The sequence below is a fragment of the Hordeum vulgare genome, chromosome 6H (assembly GCF_904849725.1).
Source record: "Hordeum vulgare subsp. vulgare chromosome 6H, MorexV3_pseudomolecules_assembly, whole genome shotgun sequence".
Classification (NCBI taxonomy): domain Eukaryota; kingdom Viridiplantae; phylum Streptophyta; class Magnoliopsida; order Poales; family Poaceae; genus Hordeum; species Hordeum vulgare.
The window spans coordinates 31,007,643-31,018,565 of NC_058523.1; the positions used below are offsets into that span (position 1 = coordinate 31,007,643).

The 10,923-nt window shown below is 43.1% G+C and overlaps 1 pseudogene; it reads left to right on the forward strand.

The window, feature by feature from the left end:
* The first annotated feature begins 5,504 nt into the window (after positions 1 to 5,504).
* LOC123404995 lies at positions 5,505 to 10,431 on the forward strand (annotated as a pseudogene).
* The last annotated feature ends 492 nt before the right edge of the window (positions 10,432 to 10,923 follow it).

Below are 10,923 nucleotides of genomic sequence, written 5' to 3' on the forward strand. Positions count from 1 at the left end.
GTAGACAACTGATGTCTACTACGACACCTTCTCCTTGTAGACGTTGTTGGGCCTCCAAGTGCAGAGGGCTGTAGGACAATAGCAATTTCCCCTCAAGTGGGTGACCTAAGGTTTATCAATCCGCGGGAGGCGTAGGATGAAGATGGTCTCTCTCAAGCAACCCTGCAACCAAATAACAAAGAGTCTCTTGTGTCCCCAACACACCTAATACAATGGTAAGTTGTATAGGTGCACTAGTTCGGCGAAGAGATGGTGATACAAGTGCAATATGGATGGTAGGTATAGGTTTTTGTAATCTGAAATTACAAAAACAGCAAGGTAACAAATGGTAAAAGTGAGCACGAACGGTATTGCAATGCGTGGAAACAAGGCCTAGGGTTCATACTTTCACTAGTGAAGGTCTCTCAACAATGATAACATAATTGGATCATATAACTAGCCCTCAACATGCAACAAAGAGTCACTCCAAAGTCACTAATAGTGGAGAACAAACGAAGAGATTATTGTCGGGTACGAAACCACCACAAAGTTATTCTTTCTGATCGATCTATTCAAGAGTCCGTAGTAAAATAACACGAAGCTATTCTTTCCGTTCGATCCATCATAGAGTTCGTACTAGAATAACACCTTAAGATACATATCAACCAAGACCCTAATGTCACCTAGATACTCCTTTGTCACCTCAAGTATCCGTGGGCATGATTATACGATATGCATCACACAATCTCAGAATCATCTATTCAACCAACACATAGAACTTCAAAGAGTGCCCCAAAGTTTCTACCAGAGAGTCAAAACGTGTGCCAACCCCTGTGCATAGGTTCCCAATGTCACGAACCCGCAAGTTGATCACCAAAACATACATCAAGTACTCACATGAATCCACGTGTGCCAACCCATATGCATAGGTTCCCAATTGTCACAAACCCGCAAGTTGATCACAGCAGATAGACACGTGCAAGACATACATCAAGTGTTCTCAAAGACTCAATCCGATAAGATAACTCCAAAGGGGAAACTCAATTCATTACAAGAGGGAGAGGGGGAAGAACATCATAAGATCCAACTATAGTAGCAAAGCCCATGGTACATCGAGATCAGGACATCTCAAGAACACGAGAGAGAGAGAGATCAAACACATAGCTACTGGTACATACCCTCAGCCCCGAGGGAGAACTACTCCCTCCTTGTCATGGAGATCGCCGGGATGATGAAGATGGCCACCGGAGATGGATTCCCCCTCCGGCAGGGTGCCGGAACGGGCTCCAGATTGGTTTGTGGTGGCTACAGAGGCTTGCGGCAGCGGAACTCCCGATCTAGGTTTCTTTCTGGAGGTTTCTGAATTTATAGGAATTTATGGCGGTGGAATTACGTCAGTTGGGCCCACGAGGAGGTCACAAGCCTGCGCGCCACCACCGGGGGGGGGGGTGTGGTCGCGGCGTGAGGGCTTGTGACTCCCTCGTGGCCCATCTGGCCTACTCCCAAAGCTTCGGGGGTCTCTTTTGGTCCAAAAAAAATCATCGTAAAGTTTCATTCCATTTGGACTCCGTCTGAAAATGGGCCAAAAACACGGAAAAAACAGAAACTGGCACTTGGCACTGAGTTAATAGGTTAGTCCCAAAAAAAGATATAAAATAGCATATTCATGCATATAAAACATCTAAAGTTGACAAGATAATAGCATGGAACCATCAAAAATTATAGATACGTTGGAGACGTATCAACAACCTTCTTAGATTTTTCCAAATATGTACCTTTAGTCTTATCTAAACAGTGCGTGCATGCATTGTATCCCTTGTTTGACTGTCCTGAAATGTTACTAAGAGCAGACCAATCATTAATGGTAACGAACAACAATGCTCGTAGGTCAAATTCCCGCTGTTTGTGCTCATCCCACACACGTACATCTGGTTTGGTCCATAACTGCAAAAAGTTCATCAACTAATGGTCTGAGGTACACATCAATGTCGTTGTCGGGTTGTTTAGGGCCTTGGATGAGCACTAGCATCATAATGAACTTCCACTTCATGCACAACCATGGAGGAAGGTTGTAGATACATAGTCACGGCCCAGGTGTTGTGACTCCAGCTCTGCTCCCCAAAAGGATTCATGTCGTCTGTACTTAGACCCAACCATAAGTTCCTCGCGTCACCTGCAAAGTCCGGGTACTTTCTCTAGATTTTTCTCCACTGCGACCCATCGACGAGATGTCTCAACTTCCCGTCTTTCTTACGCTCTTCTTTGCGCCATCACAACAACCGGGCATGCTCATTGTTTCTGAACAGACGTTTCAACCATGGTATTATAGGAGCATACCACATAACCTTAGCAGGAACCTTGTTCCTGGGGAGCTTGTCATCACCCTCAACATCACCACGGTCATCTTGTCTAATCTTGTACCGACATGCAGTGCATACCGAACATTTATCCATATCCTCGTACTTCTCACCACGGTACAGGATGTAGTCATTAATGCATGCATGTATCTTCTGCACATCTAATCCAAGAGGGCAGATAGCCTTCTTTGCTTCGTATGTAGTCTCGGGCAATTCATTATCCTCTGGAAGCTTCAGCTTCAATATTTTCAGTAACTTCTCAAAATACCTTGTCAGATAAACCAGTTTCTGCCTTCCATTTCAACAGTTCCAGTGTGTTACCGAGCTTTGTGCTGCCATCTTTGTAATTTGGGTACAACAACTTTTATGATCCCTTAGCATGGACTCGAACTTCAACTTCTCCTTGTCTATATTGCATTCTCGCTTTGCATCAGAAATGACCCGACCAAGACCATCAGCGGGCTCATCTGATGTCGGTTTTCCTTCACCTTCTACTTCTTTATTGTCTTCCATTGCAGTATCACCGTATTCTTTAGTGAACATAGGATAGTTGCCATCATCATCTTCTTCTTCATTTTCTTCCATCCTAACCCCTCTTTCTCCGTACATGGTCCAACGATAATATCTGGGCATGAAACCTCTCTGAAGCACGTGGCCTTGAATGGTTTTTGAGCTAGAGTACTCCTTGATGTTTCGACAGTCAACACATGGACAAGGCAGAAAATTATCCACTTTGTTTGCCTCAGCCACATCGATAAATTTATGCAGGCCTGTAATAAATCCGGAACCGCGTCGTTCGCCGTACATCCATCGCTTCCGTGCATCGATCTGCATCATACATGAATAGTGAAATGACCACCGTACATGGTCACATGCAATATTTTTGTATCAATTACAGATAAATAGTATAAGGTTGCTAACCTCGGTAGAGGATATCATTTTGTATGAACTTATGTGTAACTCGGGCATTTCATCAAACACCTCTTGTGCGTAGCAAAGGAAAAAATTGTAGCACCCACCTCCCACACATCCAACTAGAAAAAAAATAAGTGGGTGGGGAGGGTTTATTTATAGGCAGCGGAGGGGCACTAGTCCCGGTTCGTAATGTACTCCGAAGTGTGTCGGTCACCGTACATCCATTGGCGGTTCACCTGTATTATGAAATTAAGTATATCAAAAAACCATTCTAGAACATTGTGAATATAGAAATGACCAAATTAATACAAGTTCATCATGTCATTAAAACCAAAGTACAATAGTCATCAAATGTTATTATTGCAAAAATAAATACATAAAGTTCTCTCATAAAACAACATACAACTAAGTAAAATATTTAAATGCAACAACAAATGCGATCAAAATCGCAACTAAGGTAACAATTGACCCAAGAGCATAATGATACCAAGCCTCTTTATCAATGACATATTTTCTAATATTCCTAATCTTCTAGTGCATTGCATCCATCTTCAAGCGCATTGCATCCATCTTCAACCACATTGCATCCATATCGATCTTGTGATCATCGACGACATCGACAACATGCAACTCCAGTTCCATATTCTTCTCCTCAATTATTTTCATTTTTTTCTTCAAGTAATTGTTTTCTTTCTCAACTAAATTTAACCTCTGGACAAGAGGGTCGGTTGGAATTTCGGATTCACATCCTAGATAATAATATCCATGTCACGTTGGTCGGCATAATTGTCTTCATAAACACTAAATGAAACAAATAGTTATAAAAGAAAATATACCACGTCTAAATCATAGGTCGGACGAGGGCCGACGTGGGCGGATACCAAAACCATCACACTATATAATAACAAAAATAATAAAAGGAAGTAATTTATACAAGTATCTATCTAAATCATACAAGTAAGAATTTTTTTGTTTTAAAAAGAAGATAAGAACAAGAGGCTCACCACGGTGGTGCTGACGACGAGATCGGCGCGGGCGACCGACGACGGTGAGGACGGGCACGGGACGACACCCTACACATGTGCAGACTCTAAGAAGTCAATTTGAGCTCAAAATTTGCATCTAAATCAATAGAACTCCCACATACACTCCTACAGTAAAAGCCACAAACCACTATACTTCTAGAACATTTGAAATGAGCTAAACTAGCAGTGAGAGATGAAAGGATGAAGTATCTAACCTTTTAAACACTTGTGTAATTGGTGCACCGCCAAACCTAGACAATTATTTAGGAAAATGAATCTTGAAGGTCGAGCTTGAAGAAGAGAAAGCTTAAGTGTGGCTCAGACATTTCATCGAACACCTCATGTGCATATGTAGGCAAAAACAGAGTAGCACACACGTTCACCCTTCCACGACCAAAAAACAATGGAAATGGGACGGGGCGGTGGATATATATAGGCAAAATTTTAGTCCCGGTTTTTGTCTAAATCCAGATCTAATAGCGTACCATCTAGTCCCGGTTCCAGCCACCAACCGGGACTAATGCTCCACGGCACGCCATGTGTCAGTCGCTGGATCTTTAGTCTCAGTTTTTGGCACAAACCGGAACTAATGCGTCGAGCCGAACCGGGGCTATTGCCCCGCGAGGCCCTGACAGCTCGAACCGGGACCAATGTCTGGTATTGATCTCGGTTTTACTTGGACCCGAGGCTAATGAAATTTGAAGCTCCGGTCGAAAGCCTCATTTGCTACTAGTGTGATAACACGATTTTTTTTATAATTATGTGTTGTAATTCTTTCGTGTTGTTTTGTATAGGCTAGGTTGGATACACTTACAGATGAATATGTTTACTTGTCTAATAGTACTATCTCTACTATTAAAAGCACGAGAGGGCAGATCCAACTAAGAATATTAGCCGTTGATTACATAATCTAATCTCTACTATTAAAAGCACGAGAGGGCAGATCCAACTCACCATCTCAGCCATCTAATTACATCATCAACGATCAAGATACGTTGTTAACGAAACTAAACAATTTTCGTTAGCGCTAATCGTCCACCCCCACGTCGTCTCGCGGTTATCCCCCGCTCGCCCGCCTCCTCCCGTCCCCCCCGCTCGCCCACCTCGCCCCGGTCTCAGCGTCTCCTCCCGGTCGCTCCGCTCGCCCGCCTCGCCCCGCCGTCGGCGCCGCCCCCTCGCCCCGCCCGCCCGCGCCGCCCGCTCGCCCTGCACCCCGTGCGCCCCGCCCATGCCACCCCCTTGCCCCGCCCGCGCCGCCCCCGAGACCTGCCCTCCCGCGCCGCCCCCGCGCCCCGCCCGCCCGCGCCGCCAGCTCGCCCAGCACCCCGTGCGCCCCGCCCATGCCGTCCGCTTGCCTCGCTCGCCCCTACACCTCTCGCGGCCGGTGGGCGCCTCCTCCTGCCCGAGCCGCAGCAGCCCGCGGCTCGTCCGCCCCCACCTCCGGACAGCCTCCACCGACGTCTCCTCCTCGCCCAGCCGCAGCGGCCCGCCGCACCTTCACCCTCCTCCTCAGGTGCCCTTCCCGAGTGGACATCTCCTGCCGCCGTCTCGAGGTTGCGAACACAGTTACAACGACGGCAGTGGTCAATAAACTGGCAGCAAGAATACTGAATCCGGCAGCCTTGGTCGGAGACACCTTGTTGGCATGCCACCCAAGGCCACCACCGTGAGTAGTGTCCTGTGGACTAACTGCGGGAATTACAGTAATGTGAGGTTGCGCAGCTGGAGAAGGAGACAACGTCGCTGGAGTCGGAGAGGAACCGGGGATCGGAATAGTGAGACGGTTGCCGTTTCTTCTGCACAAAATTCAGGCAAGAATATTGATTTGTTAGGCAGCCAGTAGTTAGCCAAGCTCTTTTGGTTCTTGAATCTCGATAAAAGAGGATGGAGTTCTTACATAAATTTTGGGATGTTGAGCATCTTCTCTGGGATTGATCCTCCGAACTGATTCTTCTCCACATTCCTGTAAACATTCACAGAATCAAGATTCAGGAATAGGCATGCGAGAAATGCAGTCAGACCTTTGTTTCGTGGAAATGTTTTTTCTCTCTCAACAACATGCAAGATTTTGCACGTTATCTCGTCAAGGAGTAGTGTGACCATCATCATTCAACAGTATGAGCTAAGGAGGTATCTGTGTAAATTGGTAAAGCAATTACAGGTCTTTCAAGGGAAGATCACGCAGCACATTGAGTGTCCCGGTTAGCCTGTTGTTCTGCACATGCCTGCAACACATTGCAAATTCAGAAAAGCAATGCATTTAACCACAAACTACCAGGAAGAGAATATAACTGCATACTATGATAACAGGCATTATAATCATATGTGCTGAAAATATATTCTAAGCATGAAGCTTTGGAGCGTGGAGATTGACTACGATTTCATATAGAACTAGGATTTCAGGTACACACTACGCAACAATATTTCCCTTTACCCATTTGTTTGTACATGATTTTCTTTTGAACTTTTTAATGCAGACCTGATTTTCCTTTTGTTTGCGTGTAATCCCCTTCCTCGTGGGGAACGGATATGTCTCATATCGTGTTGTTGGCGTAGATCCAAATTTTCTATGATGTTTCTGTTAGGCAATATATGGATTTTTTGGGTTCTAAATCATAGTCCCAACTTTCTGAACAAACTGCTAATAAACTTGATTGGTGATTATTCTTAATGAATTAGTCCATTTTAATGTAAAAGCAACTGAATTGATTTTTTTGTTTGGCTTCTGATACTAAGTATCTTCTAAATCTCTCACAAAAAGTGTTATCTGAATCAATGTGCGGTAAAAACTGAGTTGTTTTTGCAATAGAAATATTCTGCTAATCAACAAGAACTCATGCCCCTAGATTGGTTTCTCATCAAGTTTGAAAACCGATGAGAAGGAGAAGAAGAAGAAAGACCCGTTCTGCACCCGTGATGACCTGAAGCTCACATTTGACAACAGAGGAGGATACGAGGAGAAGGCCATGCGGGTTGAAGGATCACCATGACATTGAGATGGGGCGCCGCTCCATGGACACGGCGGCGACGAAGTCCTAAACAACAATGCTCAAGATCGGCTAGAGAGATTTGGTACTTACACAACATGCAGCAGACTGCTGGTATTTCTTGATCAAATTCCATTCTTTTTTATGTGCTAGAGAGATAGGGAGCTTACTCAACATGCAAACAAGGATGGGACAAATTGGTTTCACTTCTACTCCCTCCGTAAACTAATATAAGAGCGTTTAGATCACCATTTTAGTTATCTAAACACTCTTATATTAGTTTACAGAGGGAGTATTATTTTTGGCTATGATCGGGATTTCCATTCTTTGTGTATTTACTACTGCTGCTACATCGTTAGTTGGAGCTGATGTGATCCTATATGTAATTGTGATGGTCAAGGGAGACATATATACCCTATATAACTACTTCTTGTTGCTACTAAGGAGTGTACTACTTCCACTACTGCTATATTTTGCATAAAAGAAGAAAGAAAATAGCTTACTCTGTTCACAAAATAGCAGGCCTGATTGTTTCACATTCAGCTGTTATCTTCCAGACCTAGAGAAGTTCACAAAATAGAAAGTTTGGCTCTTTTAAAGTTGAACCAAAATCAGCTAGGAACTGAAAAAGTTCACAAAAATACAGTTTCAGATTTCTGGCCCATACAACTTTGTACAATCAACAAGTTTCATGCATGTGTCCAACGTTGTTTTGGAGACCATTATAATCATATGTGCTGAAAATATATTCTAATCATGAAGCTTTGGAGAAGATTGTACTCTTTTTTAACCTCTTTTTTTGAACATCTGTAGACCTTTCAATTCTAAAAGTAGTTTACATGAGAGCCATTAGATGTGTTCTATGTGGTGGATACGGGCTAACTTATGCTCATGACCTATGGATAGCCATGGTAGAGAAGTCGGCTGCCCCTATAACATCGTGTTACATAAGACCTGAATTAGCTCTTAGTCCCTATAGTAGAGATTAGTAGTGCCATTCTTTTCTCTCACCCAATTCTTGTTGTCACAAATATTGTTTTGCGAAGAGGGGACTGTAGATTCATTGTACTACCCTATCCGTCCATCAATATATCTTGCTCGGATTGCTGCAACTGAAAAGTTATATCCCAAATATATGTTGTTCTGTTATAGATGGAATGAAACAGAGTGCATAGAACATTTAAATCAAAGGAAAATAAAGGCATTTACTAGGCATGGAAAGAAGTCAACAAAAGTTAGGAATTCTCCTTGTTCAAATATAAAAATAAAAATGGAGGGAGAGTGGCGGTTCTGCTGTCATTTGAGGACGTTGGACGCAGCCAAGTACTCTGGTATAAACCCCATGCATACACTTTGATCGTTCATGTCACATGATTTCAGTTCTTGGGTCAAATCCAGTTCTTGAAATGTAAGTCATTATGTACATTTTTTTAGTTGAGGAAGATAGAGCTTGTAGATGGTTCGCTTGTTGATTCAACTCACCCCATGTCTGATGAAATCAAAGTCCTATTTGCCACTCTTCTGTAACGTGAGGTTTAATATAGAGCTTGAAGCTTTTGCTTGAGCTATCTATTAGATATTTTTCCAAACTTTCTATGGCACCCCTCTTTGCACCGATCTGTAATTTTTGTTTGAGCAGGGACAGTGCACCGAACACAAGCAAATAAATTGGTAGACGAAGTTGAGGAGGACTATTTGTTAAGTACTGAGACGTAGTAAGACATGCCTAATCTGAATTTAGACATATGGAGGGCATGATAGTTTGTATGTTCAATTTTTTATTGTATGTTGAATTCTTATCCTCTACATCTGCCTCCACCAACATCACACACTTTTCCTTCACCTCCCACCAGCTACGCCCCGAGGTCATTGACACAGGCGACCAAGTGATTCCAACAATGTCAAGGAGGTTGTGGGTGAGAGCTCTTGGTCTCCTGGGGAGAACCTGTTGGCGCGTTCAAGGAGTCCAAGAACAAGGGAGGAGGCACTCGTGCGGGCTGCTCGAGGAAATACATCATTGAGCGAGGAACTGCACGCATATGAAAGAAGGTACTGCAACTCGGCGGCACATATGAAGACCAGACAGAGAAGCCCTAAAGGAAGATGAAGACCATCATCAAACTTTACCTATATGTGTTTGGACTTGAATAATAAATATAATAAAAAGCCTTGAAAATACCATATTCGGCAGCACTTAACAGTGTGATGTTGTGTTAACTCCTTTTCAAGTCTTAATATTCTCTCCCCCATTTTCATTCTTTAATTAAGGGTGTGCCCAGAGTATTATTGTTGCTGAGAGGGTTGTGCTAAATTTCGTGCAAAGAATGAGTGGAATCGCTACAATGACAAAGGCGATATGTGTTATTGTTTTGTAGCATATGGTACCCCTCTCTATCATAATTTGCTTCTATGTTGCTCATATGAGAATTTCTTTGCTCCTATTTCCATTCAGGCCATGGCTGATGCTGCTCGTCCAGCATGCATATTGGAAACAAGAAAAACTGCTCCAGGTTTACGTCTGGTTGACAAGTGGGCAGTAAGCATACCTTTTTTGTGTGGCCATTTCATCACTTTTAGTTCTTTGCCCTTCATTGTGATGCGGTTTTGCTCATGCTTGTAGGTACTAATTGGTGGTGGGAAGAATCACAAGCTTGGATTATTTGATATGGTTATGATAAAAGATAATCATATTTCTGTTGCCGGGGTATTACAAATGCAATGACATCTGTTAATCAGTTCTTGGTGAAGGAAAACCTTGCAGTTCTGTTGAGGTATTATGATTGTGGTTGCATATACCATCTAAAATAAGTTTTCCCTGTGATTTGCCGTGCATGTATTCACAATCCAACAGTTCACCTGTCTGTTTCAGAGTGATATGTTTGCTATACCTATCTTCCTATTTATTTTCTAAACAACGCCATATCTTATAATAAAAATAGAGAGAAATCAAGGCATATCTTCATATTTGTTTATTCTATGAATCAGGTCGAGACAAGGACACTCGAGGAAGTTAGAGATTTATTGAAGTATACTGATGAGAACAAACCTTCATTAACTCGTATAATGTTGGATAATATGGTTGTCCCTCTTCCCAATGGGGATCTAGATGTATCAATGCTCAAAGATGCAGTTCAGTTGATAAATGGAAGATTTGAGACCGAGGTATAAAGTTCAGGTTTCGAAAGCAAAATTCCGTTCATGTTTCCCTCTCCCTTTTTTTTATTAAAGGTTATCTTTTCAACGTGACTATATCTTTGCTATCGCTTGTTGTCGCCTGCTACTATGCTTCCTTTTTTTAACTGCACGCATGTGACGATCGACACAGTGAAGAAAATCGGAGAGACTGGAGTTACATACATTTGAAGGCATGAACACACCTTTATCATTCCCTTAACTGACAGCTCCTTAAAATTCTCATTTTCGCTCTTCTGAATGTACCTTTCGAACAATTTGTCGATCCGTTGCAGTGGAGCGTTGACGCATTCCGTGAAGGCGGTCGACATATCCCTCAAGATAGACACCGAGCTGGCTCTTCAAGTTGGAAGGCGTACAAATCGCGCCTGACACCGCAAGTTGAGTTCCACCTGTGTAATAACTTGCCTCCCGTTCTCCTATACTTCTATAACCCAACCCTTTGCGGTTGACAGGATGTCTCTCTGC